Genomic DNA, 21958 nt, shown 5'->3' on the forward strand with positions numbered 1-21958 from the left:
ATATCTGGGACAGGTCTGTCATTGGCTGAGACCCACATTCACATGTTCCAATTAATAAGCTCATCTGCTCGCATTGCTGTCATGACAACCAAATCTATCGCACTGTCGGACACAACTGGCATCATGGGTGAACTCAACCAGACGACGAAGCACAAAATAATCACTGGGCTGGAAATAGCAGCATAATAACCAATCATGGGGTAAAAATGTGAACACTCCCATTTCACATAGACAAAAAGTTGAGAGAAAGATTGCACCAAGAATGTCACTCTAATCTAAATCAATGTCGATGGTTAGGTTTTACCATTGAAGCTTTTTCTTAAGGGTGACTGGACATTCAGAGGACTCCTGCCCCTAGAGGGAGAGACAAGACGGATAAGAAGAAAGCAGCTTATTGCTCTGCTTATTGCTTCACTCTGAGAAGCAACTCCCCTGTAATGAAGTCAAATGTCCGGAGGGGTGAGGTTCTTTTTTTTATTTTATTTTTTTCAAAGAGCTCGCTGCGACATCATCACACACAAACAGCTCAATATGGCACCTCACAGCAAAGCCCAAGTGGCGCTCTCTGCACTGATCGCCTAAATTGATCCTTTTAAAGAGTTATTGACGAGGGAGGGCAGTTAAGTGGCCAGTAGATACACAGGTGCCTCTACGCCCCACGGCATCATCATATGAACTCCCAAAGGAATGTCAATGAATTCTTGTACATACTGTTTCAATGTTTCAATACAAAAGGTTCTGCACTGTATGAAATCAGAGAAATAAAAATTAAAATCAACATTGCTCAAGGCATGAAGTGTACAGGTACATCTGTGCTTACAGGAAGGTGCTTTTTATTAACAACAATGGGTACACACTAGGACAACACAAACCAGAGATGACAACCTTTGAAATATCAGTATCACTCATCATGAAAAGTAGCTTTTCCGCTTCGTCCCACTAAAATAAAAATGTCATTTATGTTATTCAGAGGAATATCCTCCCGACTCAAATAATAAGATAAGTGGCACAATGGCATCCATAATGGATCATACTCATGTATCATGTATCACACTGTTCCAGTAAAAAAAGTTTCAGTGCTCTTACATCTCCTTGATGTACAGTAATATACCAAGACATGCGCTCTGTGTCAGTCACAAAAGCAGAGGGACACACACGAACATTAATCCAAACATCTCTTGAGGAATTAAAAATCTATCCCTATTTCACTCTAATGCAATGGTCTAATCCCCTTCTCCAGCCCAGTACAGTGCATGTCTCTGTGCGTTGTGACGGCCGTAGGGGGAGTCGCTCCTATCTAAATCCTGTTAGCACACCACACGCGGCAGAACAATCCATCTCGCTCCCCCTCGCTCGCTCCACACATCCCACCGGCTGGGCTTTCCTCAGATCGCTTGGCGAGATGTCTGCACCGTTTCTGCCACCACTGTGGTCCGGAAAAGCTCTGGCTTTTCATCAGGCTGGAGAAACTCATGCTGTAATGGACCTCTGCGTTTGGCTATGATGCAACTAATCTGTGCTGGGGTACTGAATACAGAACTGTGACAATCAAAAATATTCAACAAATCTGCACTCTACTAGGAGAATAATCAATTATTCAACATCAATTGGAACAATTGGTGGCCAGTACAATCAAACACTATGGGCTGGTTTCCTAGATACAGTTCCCATCTAATTCTAGACTTCAAAAGTGTCGTCAATGGAGATTTTATATTGAAAGTGTGATTTAGTCCAGGACTTGGCTTATTTGTGTTCAGGAAAACCGTCCCCAGGTGTATACAAACAAAAATGAGAATCCCACATTATATCTTACAGTGGGAGGCCCGCCAAGCCTGCCAATACTCAGTAGGTTATAGTATGAAGGGTGTAGAAATAATATAATGTGTAGAAATGTGAGAGAGAAGGTGTCATAGCACAGGGCAGATGGCTCAGTGTAATCAGGGTAGTATCAACAGTATAAATGTGTGGGAAGTGCCAGAGGATAATGACAGTCAATTAGAGGGTTCACACCTTCCCTGCACAGGACTGCTACTAAAGCCCCCCCCCGCCTCCCCCCGCCATCCCCAGTCCAGAAGGGAGGGAGGAGGTGAAGGTGAAGAGATGAAAGGGTATGAGTGAGAGAGATAGCAGGGAGGAGGAGGTTCAGAGATGGGAGCATGAAGCAGAGGAGTGAATCCCTCTCTGTTCTCCGTCCAAAAACCACACAGCAGCTGAATTTGTTTTGGTTGCCCGCCTCCTCTCCATTTGGTGCTCCGTCTCCAAAATCCTCACCGCTTTTCATCTCTCTCTCCCCTCCGCCACTCCAGCAACACTGGACAATACAATTACTTCAGAGCCCCAAAGTGATATAAACATTTCCGCCATTTTGTTCCACACAGTATGCGAAGTACCCTGTGACTTTCGTGGGGGTGCGCCTATTTTTTTTCTAATTACATGATGATTATTATTTAGGCCTAAATCGCAACTGTTCAAACTGGTCATTTCAGCTACTGTAAATCCAGGGCAGGCAGAAACATTTAGAGCAAACATTTATTTGTCATGCAATTCTACACTGTTTTCAGCATAATTTCTAAGCAGCAGTTCACTTGTTACCAACCACAACACCTGCTACTGCATCAATTGTATCAAGGGTGCATATCTTACTTGGAAATAGCAGAGGGTTAGTGGCCCCGTGCACAAGATTTACATTGAGCAAATTGGAATTGTTTCAATATGCCTCAAGCAAGCATTTAGGCATTGTTGTGCACATGAAATTAACATTGTTGATTTTTTGTTATTAAATTATTTTCCCAAAGGTATCTTTTGATTATTTTGCTTTGGCTACACAGGAACCTACCCAAATTGCTTCAGTGAAGGCTGCGTAGGCTACTCCATGCAAGGAATTATAATAAAACAAGTCAGCCTAATGTGTCACAGAACCAAGAGGGATTTTTCAAAGGAGCTCAGCTCCCTCTGGCTCCCCCTTAATTTGGACACTGGTTACATATGAAGGGTTTGCTACTTTGATGATATGGTACAGTACTTTGATTGAATATGAGCGTTTCTCTCTTTATTCTTTATTTACACCAAACAACTCACAGTGCAGCTTGGGTGATGTTGTGGAATGGTTAGAACCAAGTTTGACCTTCTTAGTTACTGTGTTTCTTCCTCTTTCCTCCATCTGCAGAGTGCTTGCACAGTAGTGTACGCCACAGTGGGCTACATGTAAACACAGTTACCAGGAGCGTAGAGAGGGGGAAGGAAAGCTCTTAAACCAGACACATCCCTTCCACTTCACATCCCTTCCACTTCAATACATCCCGCGCACGGAGACCTTAACGGCAGGACTTTGAGGGGTTCTGTTCCTCAAAAGTATTGACATTCTCCGCTCACAATGCATCCTGTTAAAAATAACCCTCACAATTTTGCATGGCAAGGGGGCGAGGCATAATAGCAGAAATTGGAGACTCCACAGGCATTACTAAATGGCGAGGCCAACGTCCTCTATTTCTCAGAGCATACTTCCACTGAAATCCCAAATAAAGTCAAACCAATAAAGACGTGAAGCGGACGGGAAAAAAGGCCCCAAAGCCTCATGGGAAATCAGTGCCTTAATTAAGCAGGCCTGGTTTCTGTCACCGAGCGCAGGGATTATGGGCCCCCCTCATTATGGCCCTGATTATTGCTTTTCCCCAGCAATCACAGAAAAAGCCAGTAAACACATTTGTCAATGACTTCTTGCCAATCTGATGACAAACTCGCATCACATTTTATATTCCACACCCGTGAGGCCCATGCTCCTTCTCTCTCTCTCCCTCTCTCATTCCCCCGCTCCCTCTCTCTTTCTCATTCACCCCGCTCCCTCTCCCTCTCTCTCTTTCTCTCTCTTCATCTTCAGCCATGCAAACAAATGAAAGCACATTAAACAAACACAACGTGCAGGGTAAACTAATCCATTTCTCTGAACAGAACTGCACAGGAGATCAATCCACTGAAAACATGGGCGACCTGCCCAGCTCAGACAAAAACATGAATATTACAAAGATCAACACGAGGTGGGAATTACGCAACAACGCAAGACTTCCCACTTGCCAACTCGCAACGTCTCTGGCCCAATCTGTGCCAGATACAACTGGTGTGAGCCTAACTAGTGTGAGGCCAGAGTTGGCGCAGTAGCACCAGATGCCACTTGAATAATACATGTCTGTCAATGTGAGTCCCAGTTTGACCAGAACACTTTCAGTCCAGAAAGAGACACCATGAGACACATGAAGAGCACAAACTGTTGACACGACACACACAAACCTCATTAGACTCAGTCACAGGCTCATGAATACATGGGAATGCTCATGGGCCGATACGCATACTGTACAGTGCAGTACAAAATGGTGGGACACACATGAAGAGAGGTGCCTGCCTCAGGGCTGAAGCGGGAGAGTAACTCATGACGAGGGACCGCAGCAGGGAACCAGATTTATTTACACTGCCTCAGTGTGGAATTATGGGTAGTAAGGGAGCTAGAGTTCTGACGAGGAGAACGGTTTTGCACAGAAGGAGGACTGCAGCTGTCCACCTTTAACGAGGGTAGCCCCCATCCCTCCCTATCCTCTTTCACACACACACATACACACACACACACAAACAAACACACACACACGCACACGCACACGCACACGCACACGCACACGCACACGCACACACGCTCGCGCACACACGCTCGCGCACAGATGCACACACACACACGCTACAGTATCACTCCAACCGGCCGCCACAACAGTTTAAACAGGGAACACCACATGTGTCTTTTCAGTTACGTTGAGTAATCCAGTCCCCTGCTCAGATGACGGTGTGGGGTAGATGGAATGGAGGGCGGGGTTAAGGAATGTGGCCTATGTAAGGGATACTTCTCTGAGCCCCGGGAGCTCTCGCACCCTCAGGTGTCAGACTCAAATATCTAACGCACCCGACCAGCTCCCATTTGCTGCTCTCGCTCTCACTTGTTGTCATGGATACAAATCCCCCTTCACCCTGCCGCTCTCTGAAGGCAACACATGACACACGATGATACAGGCACGTTTCAGTTTCACCCGCCACAACTTCTAAATCTCCTCAGTAGTATCTTCAATTGATCAAGCTGCACAGAGCTAAAAAAAAAAAAAAAAGAATGCAATGAAGTTGTCCCCAGAAGGGACACACATGCTAACATTAGCCCATTACTTCATCCACACACACACACACATTGACACACACATCCCAGTGCTCCCTGGAAGGGACACTCTGTGTGGTGGTCTACATCCTAAACACCCTTTAGATGACACTCTCTCCACACTGATTATCTCCAACGGGTTCCTAGACGCCTCCCATTCATTCCTCTTGATGTTATAGAATTACATATAAAGAGAAGGTAAAACAAAAAGATCCTGTCTCCCGCAACTGTGACTCTCTTCTTAGAACAAAAGGAGCAGCTTTATTCCTCCTCAGAAGATGGATGAGGCACTCTGTAACAAAGGATGCTCAGAATAAAGGCCTGCCTGTCCCACAGGAGCCTGGTCCATGTCACTGCCAGTCAGAGTCCTTACAGCATCCTGCTCAGGAGCAGCTGTGGCACCCTCATCACCCATCAGCTTCTAATCCTACTCAACTAGCCCGAAATCAAGCTGATCACACTGACCCACTCTGACTAGAGACGATACAGCACGCCGCTGGTTTGGAACAGTTTTTACAATTTGTAAGGGGTCGAAAAAAGGATTGTGATTGCTGTTGGCAGTTTGTTATGGGCAAACAACAATATAACTATCAGGGCTGCCACCAGCTTTGAGTTTAGGCTTTCCTAGCAAAAGGGTAGTTTCAGAGTATTACAGTAAGTAGTAAAACCCTTATACTCCAAGGGCCTTATTAGGGCCCAGATAATATGGGCCAGTCACACCTCACCCAGATGCCCTTCGGCTCGGAAGGCGGGCACTGCGAGACGGAGTGTTCCGAGACTCTGGTGACATCAATGGACGTGAGGGACATGGCTAAAAAGTCAAACCTGTCTGCTGGCTGGTGCTGGATAGGCCAGAATATTACAGATCTTAAGGGAGAAGTGTAGGGGGAAGGGGGGGGGGGGGGGTGCATGCACCCAACTTGTCATGCTGCTCTTAACTGTCAGGCACGCACACACACGTACACACACACGTACACACTCACACACACACACACACACACACACACACACACACACACACACACACACACAGACACACACACACACACACACACACACACACACAGTCAGACATCATGACCGTCAGAGTTGAAGGAGACAAAGACAAAACCGTAAAAAGGGAGATGGCCAAGGGAGAGGGGGGGCGGGAGGGGGGAGGGGGGGCGGGAGGAAACTGAAAAGAGAAGCTGTGCTCCATATTTTCTGAGCAGAGGGATAAAAAGTGAGGAGGACTTTTCTGGATGTTTGGACCGAGCCCAAAGGTCCCCTTCTACAAGGACACGGAGCAATAAAACATTCGGAGATGTAGGACGAGACGAGGAAGGAAGGAGAAGAACAAATAGAGGATGTGGGGGAACACAGGAGAAAAATGAAAGCCCTCGTCCTGGCTGGTTGGAAGGGGGCAGTGAGGTGAGGTGAGCTGAAGCGAGGGCAAGAAATAGAGGAGGTCTATTTTGGGCATCAGTGGGTCCCTGACAGCTTTGAGAGCCAGAGCAGCCAAAGTCAAAGCGCTTCCAGCCAGAAGACAAACAACATCATATATGAATGAATTGAGAGAGGAAGTAACATCCCTGGGCAATGGGGAGTGTGAATCCTTGGAAACTCACTCAGATCAAATATAATGTACACCTCTCTCCTTGAAGAGATGTGGGGGAACAACATGGGCTACATTGTTGCAGAGAGACAACACTGATCATCCACATATTCAGTCAGGAACTCCATTCCATTCCCCAGTCATCCCTCCAGGCTGCCTCTCTTCCTCTCTTCCACTCTTCCTCATGCCTCCCTCTTCAGGCTCTACACTTCCTCCTGTCTGTCACTCAGCAATGGGTACGCAGGTCGGCCATTTCCCTGTCTCTCTCTATCTGTCTCTCTGACCACCAGCACATCTCCCCAGGCCCTGGGTCAGCTGACCAATCCATCACACACACGCACGCACGCACGCACGCACGCACGCACGCACGCACGCAAGCACGCACGCACGCACGCACGCACGCACGCACGCACACACGCACGCACGCACGCACACACACACACACGTAATAAAACCCTTTTGAAACCACACAGGGCACTGTTATTTCAACATTGCAGAGAGGTGGGGAGAGAGAGAGAGAAAGAGAGAGAGAGAGAGAGAGAGAGAGAGAGGGAGGGAGGGAGGGAGGGGGGGTTCGGATAACTACACGCTTCAATGGATCTCTAATCAAGCAATAGAAAACATATTTATAAAACATCGCCATGTATGAGTATGGGGCAAATGTTCCTGTACATTATGTCTTGATTGACATCTCACCATGCTGGGTATACGTGTGTGTGTGTGTGGGGGAGGCCATGTCCATTCGACGCGGGGGCTAAAAGGCATCACTGATTGAGGAGTGGATGGCATACAGAAGACGCCCAGCTCTAAAAATAGTTGGGGACATGAATTTTCTCTGGCAGGGGGGCAGGAGCATGCGGTCTCTCCTGCAGACTGAGGCGGTGGGGCTGTGTGTGTGCAGAGAGCCTGAGCCAGAGCACCCAGGACTGGCTCCCCTCGCAGCCAGGAATCAGCACACTCCAGCGCTCCCACACACAGCACATCAACACTCCCCTACTAACATGTTACTACACTCCCCTACTAACGTATTATTACACTCCCCTACACACACAGCACAACAACACTGCCCTACTAACGTGTTATTACACTCCCCTACACACACAGCACAACAACACTGCCCTACTAACGTGTTATTACACTCCCCTACACACACAGCACAACAACACTGCCCTACTAACGTGTTATTACACTCCCCTACACACACAGCACAACAACACTGCCCTAAATACAGCACAAGTGCACACACACACACACGCAAACACACACACACACACACACACACACACACACACACACACACACACACACACACACACACACACACACCCTGGCTAGTACTTATCATCCCCCATACACATACATCACTCCCCATACACAGACATACTGTATGCATCACTCCCTCCTCATTCACTCCCCCCCAAACATGCAGCCCAGCAATTACCACTGACACACAGCTCACAATTATCTTGACACACTCCCCCGATGCACGTGCCAGAACTCTCTCTACACACGCATGCATGGACACACTCACGCACATACGCACGCACATACGCACGCACATACGCACGCACATACGCACACACATTCGCACACACACTCCATCTTCACACATCCTTTCAACCTCCTAATCATCTGCTGCTTTGCTGCTGGAGGAGGAGGAGGAGGGGGGGGAAGCAGGGGAGGAGGAGGAGGAGGAGGGGGGGAAGCAGAGGAGGAGAAGGAGGGGGAGGAGATAGAGCAGGAAGAGGAGGATGATTTCCCGTGTAGGGACTCCCCGTCTGAGTGTGTCCTCTGGACTCTGATGAGATTATTGGACAGCTCCTCCCTCCCTCCTCACACAGACAGTGATGTGTTGTCTTAAACAGATTACCACACCATTGTCTCAGGGACAAATGATGGGATAAAGAGCTCTCTCATAGGAAAGTTTAAATGCACAAAACTAATTCCATCCCACAATGCTGCTTCCTCCCATCATCTGTCGTCTCAAACCCTCATTACATTACCCTACACAGCAGGCCTGATCTGAGGGTTTAGCCTGTTCTATGGAGGCCTACTAAGACAAAGACAGTGCATCAGGAAAGAGTAGAGGAAGAAGAACTACCGGACAGACACTGAGCAGCAGATGATTATGGCGTATAAGTGTGTCCGCTATCTACCTGTGTGCCTGTCAGTTGAGTGGCTTCTGTGTTTATGATGGACTTCTCATCCCCACTAGACATTAAAGTTAGTTTCCCCCCCTATAACCATCTCCTCACCGCTGCAGCCTCTGCTAGCCTGTCCTTTGCTGCACTTCAGATGGAAGTGCACTAAAACGGCTGGCTGGCTGGCTGGACTGTGCAGGACATCTGAAATACTCAGCCATGTAGAAGGAACATGGAAAGGACATCGTCACAGAGGAGGAAAGGGCAGTTCTGACGACGTCTAATGCTGGCTGGTCTGCCTCAGGCCCTAGGGGGGCTGGGAGCAGCACTTCCAGTCAAAAAGGGGGGGGGGGGAGGGGGGTGGCTGAGGTGATCGATGCCGTCCCCCATCACTCTCTTCATCCACTATGACATTTGCTGAGAGTCTCCAGAGGACTTGTGCTATAGTTGTACATGCCTATTCAATTAACATATCTGCTTGATCTTTCTCTTTCGCCCTCTAACTGTATCACAACTTCTATTACTCAATCTCCCTATCTCTCCCCCTCCCCCCTCTTCTGTAATTTAATATTCCTTGTCGCTTGTGACTGTGTAGTCCAGCTCTGACAGAAAGACATTGTCTCCTCCAGCCATTGGTCCTCTCATCCCCTGGTTGTCCTGTTCTCCTCCTGTGTTTGTGGTGAACGCAGTGTGTCAGCGCCCAGGGGGGAGAGTGTGCTGCCTTAATAAGGTGTGGCAGAGGCAATCATGAGAGAAGTACACCCCCCCTTCTGGCCCACCCACCCACCCAGCATCCCTCCCCTCCCCGGCTCTGTGTGTCTGTCTGTCTCTCTCTGTTCTTCTCTCTCTCTCTCTCTCTCTCTCTCTCTCTCTCTCTCTCTCTCTCTCTCTCTCTCTCTCTCTCTCCCTCTGTCTTTCCATGTCTCCAGGCCACCCTCACCTCTCACAGCCTCTGCAAACGTTCCCGCTTTCATTTAGTTTCTTTTTCTCAAAACACCCCCCTCGGTGACATCTCTATATTTAGCCCTGTTCTTGACGGTGTGTTTGGGATGTTGACCTGATTTCCCAGCACCATGCCACCTTAATTCCCAGCATCTCCGTCAGGTTCAGATCCAGACAGGACACATGTCTGGAAATAACACCTGTTTCCTGGCCCCCAGGTGTGCTGCTATGGTAAACGCAGAGACAGGGTTGGGGGGAGGTGGGGGCGGGGGGGGCAGGAGGAATTAAGCAGCCCACGGTGCTCAAGAAACCTTCAACTGAGCTGGAGAGGAGCTCTGGCAGGATGAGTGGGAGGAAGTCATTCAATGTTGCATGCTTGAAAGATTAACCTCCCATCAAGAGGGGAGAGACGGACGCTTGCTCAATGTGGACCGTGGGCAGGAATAAAAGCTGGATTTGGTCCCGTGTGCTGGCGAGTCACCTGCTACTGTGAAACTGCTCTCCTCTCCCCTCTGACCTCTACCCTCCAACCCCCCGACCTCTCTCTCCCCTGTATCTCTTTACTCAGCGGGCAGCTGTTGACAGAAAATGGTATGCTGCAGCACAATCCAAACATGGTATAAATGTATGTAAAAGGATATTGATTCACTGTCTTGTGGAAACAATAGAGAGACGATAATATGGTACTTATTTTACGTAAAAACGTAAAATGTGGTAACACCATCATACCATGTTGGTTTATGGTTGTCAATTGATGGTCATCATCTGACATTGTCACATTGTTTATCAGGGGATGAAAATACAGGTTTCCTGAAAATCAACATTTGACGGTCATCACACATCAAAAACTTTCATTTTTTTTCTTTTTTTCTCTAAATATATGTTTTTAGGGCATTTCTGCTTTATTGGGATAGAGATAGTAGAGATTGACAGGAAGGACGGGTGAGAGAGAGGAGGGATGACATGCAGGATATGTCGATGGCCGGAATCGAACTACGGACCTTGCGATGATATGGTACGCGCCTTAGCGTGCTACGCCACTGAACGCCCCACAACTTTCATTTTCAACCCATATGCAATCATGTAGCGACGTCAGATGATGAGCATTAAATGACAACCTTACTGTAAGTCAACGTTGAAAAATAACCATCACATAACAACGTCTAATAAACCGTTAATTCCAACTAACGTGTCAACAGATTGCAAAAGCTAGAGCGTTTGCATTTTTACACTTAAACAATACTGTCACAACCTTTGTACAATGTCAGTTTGGTTAGTTTTTGACTGTTGCACAACTGTGACACAATATAAAATGCCCATGGGGAGATCTCCATAGTTCCTATCAGTGCTAACTGCCTGAGACCATCAGGAATCCCACGGATTGATGCACATTAAGTGACACAGGGTTGACATGAGAGGAAGACATGGTATAAGCCAGCATCATATCAGAGCACAGCCCCGTGGGGGGTTTCTCCTTCAACACGCTTTTCATCTCTCACATCCCGCCATCAGGACACGTGAGGCACGCCTCACATCAATACCCAAACATGGTGGAAATCCACACAGCATGTCACCATCCTTCCAATGTGTTGGAAAAATACAGGTGTATTAATAATGTTCTGGTCCGTTTCCGATCCCATGAGTTCTCAATATGCCTGAACTGTCTGATGGGATGCGTAGTGTTTGATCCAGGCCGGTTCAATGCCTTCCCTTCTGCCTTCTGCTGTGACATCGCCTCAGCCCTCTCACTCTCACTGCAATGCTGCACATACACACATATTTGCAGAGGACACCTCCACACTCATACACTGGCCAGGCATGCTCTCCTCTGCCCCTCATACCCTGGCCAGGCATGCTCTCCTCTGCTCCCCATGCATTCACCGCACCTTTTCCATCGTCAACATTCATGTCCGCTTTTTTCAGGCTCAGAAAGCTAGGAAGGGGGAGATGAGCACAGGCACATGAATTGTTAATATGACCGACGAGATATGAATGAACATTTACATTATTGGGAGGTTCTCCCACAGCTGAGTAAACACTGGGTAGGGACACACAAGATCTGGGTAAACTCCACGGAATGGATATATCTGGCCACAATCACACACTAGCACACATGCACACACACACTCACGCATGCACGCACACACGCACACACACACACACGCACACACACACACACACACACACACACACACACACACACACAGTAACAATGAATGGAGAGGAACCAAAGCAGACCAACACAAGCTTAGCACTAACATAAGAACATAAATGATAGAACTGGCCTATGGGAAAAGACTCTGAGAGAGGAGAGGAACGAAAGACTCTGAGAGAGGAGAGGAACGGAAGACTCTGAGAGAGGAGAGGAACGAAAGACTCTGAGAGAGGAGAGGAACGAAAGACTCTGAGAGAAGAGAGGAACGAAAGAGTCTGAGAGAGGAGAGGAACGAAAGAGTCTGAGAGAGGAGAGGAACGGAAGACTCTGAGAGAAGAGAGGAACGGAAGCTAGTAGGAGGAAGTAAGACTGCATGCATAGCCTGACTCAGAGTGTGACACAGTGTCATGTGATCAACTCCAAAATGGCAAAGAGGAGGAGGAGGGGGAGGAGGAGGTGGATGATGTCACTATCAGTGACTATATTCTCCTTACAAACATAAAGTGAGTAATATGTTTTTTTCAAATTAGAGGAGGAGACATTTCCAAAAAAAGAGTGTAAGAGTGTCTTCGAGGACCGGTACAAGGAGGATTCGACATAAAATGTGCAATCATGCGAAAGGTATGCTATAACATTTTGTGTGTGTGTGTGTGTGTGTGTGTGTGAGTGTGTGTGTGTGTGTGTGTGTGTGTGTGTGTGTGTGTGTGTGTGTGTGTGTGTGTGTGTGTGTGTGTGTGTGTGTGTGTGTGTGTGTGTGTGTGTGTGTGTGGGGACAGTGTACTTTTAGGAACATGTGCTCATGTTCACTGAGGGGCAGTAACACAGCGTGAGAGGGGTGATTAGCATAGTGCTCGGAGACGCCATGTACTTCATTTGCGTTTCTTCAGCTTGTCTGATGTGTCACAGACTTGTTTCCCTTCCACCCTCTCTGTCCTCCCTGAGGTCTCATCTCTCCTCTTCTCTTCTCTTCCCTTCATCCCTCCTTCCCAGTTCTTTTCTTTTCCCTCCCTCCCTCCCTCCCTCCCTCCTCATTCACTGACTCTGTTTCTCTGTCTAATTTCTCTGCTTCCTCCACAGCTACTCATGTCGTATCTTCGTTATTAATCTGACACTTCCCTCCCCCCTGAGTCGACACTTTCTGCACTCAATATTGTCTCGCCACACAGCAAAAAAAATACACACACACACAGGCTGAAATTTTAACAAAGAACGCCATCCAAGACCACTGCGACCCAACAAGTCAGTCCCATTTTAATCTCCACTCTGAAACAAAACAACAAAATGGATGACATTTGCTCCTTGTGAGCAAATACAAAATGTGACCAATGAGCATGCTCTCGTGTTTACATGTGTGTCTGTGTCCCTTGTATCTTGTTCACTGCACATCTGAAAGATGTGAGACTTTATCATGCAGTGAGTACACACATCAATACACACATCGATACTGTAAATATCAATATACGCACACATGCATGCACGCACACACACACACATATACGCACACACGCACACACGCGCACACACACACACACACACACACACACACACACACACACACACACACACACACACACACACACCAACTAACAGCAATGGTAGTAATAAGAGGCAGCTTGAAGCAAGACCCTTAATGAACACTGGATAGTACACAAACATGTACACACATGTGGTGAACTCAACAGCAACATGAAAGGTCATTGTTGCTTGCACTGCCTTGAGCAATATGTAATGATGTGTCACTGAGCTGTCATCTTCAAAACTGCAGCCACAGTGGCTGCCTGTCATTTACCAAAAAAGCCCAGTTGAGCTCCCGCCTCCCTGCTCCCACCCCGTAGCCCCATCTGCCCTGCCCACATTGACACGAGTTACCCCTTCATACCATACCACTACACTGACCCATTCCCTCCCTCCCTCCCTCCCTCCCTCCCTCTCCCCCTGGTGGAGCAATAACACAGATCAAATACCGCTTTATAAAAATGACTGGACGTATTAAAAAGTACGGCCTTGTGGAGAGAGAGAAGTGAAATGTGATGAGATGGTGTTAACACAGCAACATGTGTGGACGTTGCTATGTTCTCATAATGCCCTACCGTATCAAAGTAAAAGATACTGAGGGCATTATAGTATGCCTAATGATATCTATGCCTGCCATCATAATCCTTAGATGCAAAACGCAATTTCCTAATCGATGTGTAATCTTTGTCCATATTTGATTTGAGAACCAAGTGCGTGCATGGAGGAGGAGGAGGAGGAGGAGGAGGAGGAGGAGGAGGAGGAGGAGGATGGTATGAGTGTTCAGGGTTCCCTCTCTGCTCTGGCAGCAGCGTAGTGTGAACAGGCAGGCCTGAGAGGCACTGAGATAGTGGAAGTGGAAGCACGCTCCCTCTGGTGCTGACACATTTCTGTCTTAGGGCTGGCCAGTGTGGGAAGGCCAAGGCAGTCCCCCCCTCCTCTCCCCCCCCTTTTCTGCCCTCTCTTTCACCACCTCTCTCTCTCTCCCTGCAGGGGGACTACAGCCATGCTGATGTAGGAACTTCAGTATTTACCCCTCAAATCTGGTATTCAGAGAACCATATGGTCTGAGATGACCATGTTTAGTAGCACTTACCACACTTTTATATATAAAAAAAAAACATACTGTAGGCACTAAACATGTTGTGAGAACATTTCTGAATTCCCCCCAAAAGTTATTACATAATCAGGTCTTTTATCAAATAATAGCAGCCACGGTACACTGGATGTCCCGGTGACCTTTCCATTAGCTAGTTTAGATCATCCGAAAGGCTAGGGCCGCATCAAGCAACAGTATGTTCGAAATTTGTCAGTGAGGTAGTAGGCTACGTATTATTTTATGGTGACTCTTCAAATGTGAAATTCAGCCCATATCCAGTGGCACTGGACTGCATCAAATGAGCGCACACAGTGTTCGGCTGTCTCAGAGCGGTGCTCTGAGATGCTGCTCCGCTGAAAGGCTGTTTACACACACTCAGCTGTGATTCGCTGACTGTAACATTAGGCAACCCACTCTTCCTTTTCATCCCGACGTGGAAACATTCTGCGGGCCGTACGTCCCCACTGACTCTGCTAAGTAGTGCTGATATGCTATCCATTCTTAAATTACCTCAAGGGATGGGCCAAAGCTCCAGAGGAAGTGAGGGAGAAACTAGTGCCTAAAAAAGGAGTCCTGAGCATAAGGATCTTACTAACGAAGACATCTCAAAAGCCAGAAATGGATCCAGCCCAGTGAGAATCCCCTTCTCCCCTACTCTGGAAAGCACAGAGATGAGCTCTATCGACTAAAGAAAGCACTGTGGCTGCAGGAGTGACATAGGAGGAGAGGGAGAGGTGAGACACAGAGGGGGAGGGGGATAGCGAGGTTAGGAGTGAAGGATACAGATGACCAGGAAGAGAAAAAGAGGGAAATGCAATAAGAGAGGGATAGAGAAGGGGGGGGGGGGGGGGGTGGGGGGGGTGGAGCAAGATGTGGAGTCAAAGAAATAATGAGGCAGGGAACAGAGAGGGAGAGGGAGAGAGAGGAAGAAAGAGGGGTGGGGAGAGAGGGAGAGATGTAGAAAAGAGAGACAGAACGCAAGAGCAGCAGATAGAAGGAAATGCAGGAGATTTTTTCTCCTTCCCTTTATTTCTCCCCAGTGTCACCCTGATTATGTAAGTGCCACGTGCTAAAAATAAAGCCTGCAGTACAAACTGTGAATGTGAGGTTGTGTGTGTGTGTGTGTGTGTGTGTGTGTGTGTGTGTGTGTGTGTGCACGCGCACGCGCGCATACGCTTGCATGCCTGCACTTTGATGTGAAAACACACACCCACACGACAGACGAACACACATGTACTAGCCAAGAGCCGATATGTTCACAAACACATTCATGCATGCACACGCACACACGGCCCGCCGAGCCAGGAGACGGGCGCACATTCTCGCCGGTTGCCATAGCAACATAGCCTCCTTCAGATGGAGAGGAGCAGCAGTATGACTTCCTGGAGGGACAGACCAGAGCAGTTCCCCCAACCAGCCTGCAACAAATCCCCCCCCCTCCCCCCCTCCCTCCCTCCCTCCCTCCTCTCCTCTCTACCACATCTACCGCCCCTGAGCTCTTCTCCTTCCTCCTCTCTCTCTCTCTATCTCTCATTCTCATTTCCTCCTCCGAAGCCCTTCCTCGATTTCATTTGTTTTCTTTCATGTTTACCTGATCTCACTGTTTATTCAAAAATCCCATCACCACAGCACCAGCACCGCCGGGTCGGAGGCCTGCCTGGCTCTGCCTGTGGTGTCATCAGAGGATGAGGGAGCTCATCCCCCCTCTACACCTCCATCTGTAATCTCCTCATGTGCTGTGATAGCTCCGGTCCATCCGTCAGCAAGGGTGAGAGAGGACTCTGTGCCTGTGGGACGTGGACCCTCTCAGAGCTGGTTTCATCTGCTTCAGCAGCACGGATCCCAGCCAAGAGACCACATCGCCACCAGCCTCCGTCTCATCAGGAACAGGCTTAGAGGGAAGCTGGGGGTAAAACCTCTGGGGATTGTCAAGGGAAAATGTGATCCATACTGTTGACATTTTGAGGTGTGTCGAATGAGCAGTGGCCTGGGCATTAGCTCTGCTCTGACGCAAAGCTCAGGTGATTGCCATCTCAGGCAGAGAGTATGTGCGCTCATACAAATGTGCACACACACAGACTAATACTCTATGCACTTGCGCACACAGACTTTCACACACCAGCACATACAAATGCGAAAATGTAACATTTTGGGACTCCTGAGTAAGTCCTCTATCTGTCAAACATAAATGTATCATCAGAATAATTTATAATAATCATATTCTAAAAGGTAGAGCATCCTGTGGTGATTTGCTCTTGACTGAGAACCTTGAAGAGATCTCGTCTCGTCCACATTTGGTCAGAGTGTTGGAAGCAACTTTGTAATCCTAGCCTCAGTATTGGCCCCTGGACTACATTTGTGGCACGTGCTCTGGGTGAGTGGACTATACACACATATACGCTTGCATGCATACACATACACACACACACACACACACACACACACACACACACACACACACACACTGGTATATAAGCTTTGTGTACAGTGCTGTGCACCATGTAACAGTTACTAAAAATATCCCCTTGATCTTTTCCCCTCGTAGTGACCAATAAAACGCTTCAAGTCCCCCCACAGCCTCCTCACATGTCTAGCTGTCTACACATATCACTCTCTTCATCCCCAAGTGCCTTTCACAGCCCCTTCAACTACAGCAAGTTCTCCTTCTCTCTTTGCCTCTCTGTTCCCTCCTCTGTCACACAACCCTGTCTCCAATTCAGATCAAGAGGCTGGAGAGTCCCACGAGTTCTCCCTTCTTTCCCCCCTCCTCTTTTGTCAAGCTCTCCAATTATAACCATGTTCAAAGGATGGCCTCTTGTACAAAGCCACTGCAGACTTTTATTTTTCATTCATTTTATCTAACGACTTTCAGGCCCATGAGAAATTAACAGGCGTCTCATGCATTGGCATATTTATATGTTTGTGTGCGAGCGAGAGTGGGGGGGGGGGGGGGGGGGAGAACAGAAGGAGAAACAGAGGATAGGAAATTCACTTTGGTTCCAGCAGTGGAGTGTTCGCGACATCAGATGCAACACTTGAATCAAAAATTCTATTCATAGATGTGCAGCCGTCACTCATGACTTTTGTATCAGAGCTGGGTTTTTTACATCAGCGACTTAAAAAAAACATTCTATTCACACTCCAGCTAATTCACCCATTGCATACTCACACATATACAAACAAACATGTGTATCAAAGAAAGATAAGGAAGAACCCCTGCTGCAACAAACCACCAGGGTATTGCTAGCACAACTGTGCAACAACAGGGTGGAGGGGCTCACAATGCCAAAACCTGCACATATAATATACAGTGGAACCTCGAGATACGAATTGAATCCTTTCCAAGACTTCCTTCGTAAGTCAAAACATTCGTATCTCAAATAAAAAAATTAAAAAAAGGGTTCGTGTGCAGGCCAGGGCTGCCACTTCTCGCGAAAAAAAAAGGATTCGTATCTCAAATTTTTATTCGTATCTCAGAGCACAAATTCTACGAAATTTCAATTCGTAACTCAAAACATTCGTAAATTGGGGCATTCGTATGTCGAGGTTCCACTGTATAATAATATATGCCCTTTAGCTGACGCTTCTACCCAAAAGGGACTTACAGTAAGTGAGGTGGAAGGGGCATGTGTGTGCTGTGTGTGTAAGTACCCCTTCAGTTACACTCATATACACACAGATCATGGAGATGACACCTTGAAACAACTGGAGTTTGGGGTTCACCATGAAGATAAGACCTCGCCATCACTTCAGCAGTGACAACGAGATCCATCAGCCGAACATTCTCAGGCGGCGAAACACCTGCACTCGCGTCCAGGAAAAAAAAACCCCGCCCTGAATGATGTCTTCCATCCATCACGCGATGATTAAATCATTACCTCCTCCCTCTCCCCCGCTATCCCTCACCTCAACATTATGAACCAGGCATTCATCAAGGGCCGTCTCTGTCTTTGGCATGAGGGCAAGAGGGAGGAGAGGAACGTCCCCGCAGCACGACGCGGCTCCATAAAGTGGGGCATCATGGGTAGAGGCCCAGTGACCCGCCAGACCTCCATTCACTGTGTTTCCCTGCTGCTCTAGTTGCTCACTCTTTACAGACTCCCCATCCTGACCCTGCCGGTAATTAAAGAGCCCCTCTCTCCCAGTCCCTGCCTGGACTCCACTGCTGCCTGCTAGCCTTTCATTTTGATTGTGCTTTAGGGCTGTCACTCTCCTGAAAATAGAGTCTCCCTTATTTCCTGTGACCTCTGAGAGAGAGAGAGAGAGAGAGACAGAGGGAGAGAAAGAACATCTCCGAGCTCCACATTGAAGAGGAAATCACCAAAACTCTCCCTTCCACAACTTCACCACACTGACACTGAGCATGGAAATGGGATCTCTCCTCTGCCAGGGGACAGTCCACATTTATGGGCCACAATTAGCATTATATAAGCCCTCAATTATTCATTCGGAGCTCTTTCAGGCTTTCATCTATTAATCATACAATAAAGGGCTCTGTCAACTCTTTTACACACAACCGGTAAACGTTTGATTTCCTCAGTCGCCATCGAGCCGTCTCCGTTTGTAAAGCTAAGCGGTTAAACATTAGAGGCTAAGAGGGGAATTATATTCCGACCAATAGTTCACATTTTGACATCACTCAGGACCGTACCTGCAGCCAATGGAGAAGAGCAATTTCTTCCAAAAATCTCATTCTTAGCACACATTACCTTATCAATCCATATCTCTCTCGCTTTGAGTGTCTATCTCCTTCCCTAAGACATGACATTCAGTCTATTTTCCCTTTATTCCTACCGTTGCTGCATTCATTAGTGGGAAATAGAAATTCTAGAACACTTTTTTTTCCATTATTGACATTCTGATGAAATCGCCTGGACATAGATGACAGGCAGCAGATTCCCATTAGCAGGGCCTGCCATGCAGTCCAGCGTTTCCTGCAGACATATGATGTTTAACCAAGAATCACCTCACCAGTGCACACCGCCTTTAATCTGAGCTGCCTGCCTCTGAAACAGGCCACTTCAAACAGTACAAGATTAAAAGACTCTCCTACATGTACCGCCTGCATCTTGAAGCAAATTTATGTCGTCAAAGTCCTGTCAGTGGTTAACTTAAATGAGGTAACAGATAAAAGTTGAAAAAACTAAAATGGAATTACAATCTGTAGTTTTGACACATAGACATTACAGTAATTGCTCAATTAACAGTTTGATAAATAGTGGCAAAAGAAATTAGAGCAATTTTGAATATGTAAAAAAACATCAAAGGGTGGATTTCCACGGGGGGAAAGATGAAAAACAACATAAGCTTCAAACTGAGCTCAGAGGAATGAACCTCCCAAACGCATCGACGCACATGCACACACACACAAACCCACACACAGAGACAAATAATAAACATCTATCCAAGGATTCTAGATTAAATCTTATTCATGTAAAAATGAAGACACAGACTTCAGAGTCATTGGCACATAAGCAACATTCACATGATACTATATAGAGTATCAATGTATAAAATAGTACTGCTATAATGACACAATGGTACAGTATTTTGACCCAAAAAATGTTAACATAACAAATGACAAGGAGAAGAAGAGTGAGTGAAGGAGAGACAAGGGAAGGGGAGGGCAAGGAGGCCCTTCCCTGTTTGCCTTGTGGGATTGTGACGAGAGATCAAACAGAATTCATACTCCTGGAAGTTTTAATTAAGACCGTCTCAAATCCCTCGACAATTCCTCATGAGTTCCGCAGCACATCTCTGACGACTAGGGATGGAGCTTGTGTCTCATATCTTAGGTCACTACAGAGCATTATAACCTGACTACAGAGCATTATAACCTGACTACAGAGCATTATAACCTGACTACTTGTATGCAGTGCATATCGTCTTCAGATTTGCGATTAACAAATACTGGTATAACACATAACCTACTACACCCATTCTGAGTGATCGCCTCACTATTCCTCTTCTAGATTCCCCTAGATTATATCAGTGCCTATTCTCTGGCGAGGCTGGAAATGTTCATGGACCTTGCCTACTATAATCAATGCTCACCGAGGGGAAATTCAATCCAATCTGCAGTAACTATCCCCTCCCCTCCCCCCTACCCTCCCCCCCCCCCCCCCCCCTCCTCCTCCTCCTCCTCCTCCTCCTCCTCTCCCCCACCTGGTCAGGCCTCATCAAATCCGTCTACAGTCCAAGAGAATCAAGGGGCTCAATTCTCAAAAATATGGAACATGGCAGATGCCTTGGCTGTGTGTAAGGCAAATGTATTTTTTCAGTTTACATGCAGTCCCAGGGACATATCTCTTTAAGTTCCTGTGACAGTGATCCAAAGCGAAAAAGAAAACAATTCCACCAAATAGGTTGAAAACAGGATTTGAAGATATGCACTGCATACAGGTTGTGAACTCTCTACATTTCCATCGGTCTGATAAGTCCCGGATGGGTCAAGATTCACGGATGACGAACAACAGACTAATACATTAAATAAACTGGGGTCATCCTTCACGACAGGCCGCATATTTAATTCAACGACAGGAAGAATTCCAAACTAATTTAACACTTCAGCCCCTACCGCTGAGGGTTTATGAGGGATGCCTATCCACCAGAGTTCTGAGTAGCAGTCAATCTAAAGTACAATTACAGGCTGAGACAGAAATGGGACGGCACCTCTAAAGGGGGAGGGAGAGCACATGAGGAGAAGCTGCTGGGGGCCTGAATAATAGATATGGAAAAGAGGGAGAAGAAATGGAATGAATTAGAATGATGCAAATGAAAAGAAATTAAGAGAGAGATAAAAGGAATAAGGAAGAAAAAAAAAATCTGTGAAAGGTTGATTGAAACAGAAATATCAGTTGAGGAAGAATCAGTTGGAAAGAAAGGAGAGTGGGGGGGGGGGGGGGAAACATGAGAGGTGGTTGGGAGCTAAGAGACCAGGAACATACGTACATGAAAAATAAAAAAGAAGAAGGGGGGAAGAAGGGAAATTTAAAGAGTGGAAACAGATAAAGGAGGATATGTCGAGTGCTGTAAAGAGAAAGAGGTCCTGGAGCTCTTGGCAGAGCTGAAATCCTGACAGAATAACCTCTTCATCTTTCGCCAGCTCCCTCAACCTGACAGTTCGGCCCCACTCTTACCCAGCACTGCACCCTCGGGGGGCACCACAAGCCTACACTGCCTGCCAAACTGACCCCCCCCCCCCCCTCTCCTCCCCCGCCCAACACACATATACCTCCAGGTGGTGCACTGGGGCACGCCACCCTACCTTGCCTGAGAGTAGCTATCCCAGTGTGGGGGATGATATGGGGGCAACTTCCCCCTTGTAAAG

The 21958-nt window shown here is 47.3% G+C and overlaps 1 protein-coding gene across 2 annotated transcripts in view; it reads right to left on the reverse strand.

Moving 5' to 3' along the window:
- slc8a3 (solute carrier family 8 member 3) overlaps window positions 1-21958 on the reverse strand; it is a gene marked incomplete at both ends in the record, with an annotated part of 47207 nt that overhangs the window by 15647 nt on the left and 9602 nt on the right. The gene's annotated exons all lie outside the window — the stretch shown is intronic.

The sequence above is a fragment of the Argentina silus genome (genome assembly GCF_951799395.1).
Source record: "Argentina silus genome assembly, chromosome: 13".
In the NCBI taxonomy this organism is placed as follows: Eukaryota; Metazoa; Chordata; class Actinopteri; order Argentiniformes; family Argentinidae; genus Argentina; species Argentina silus.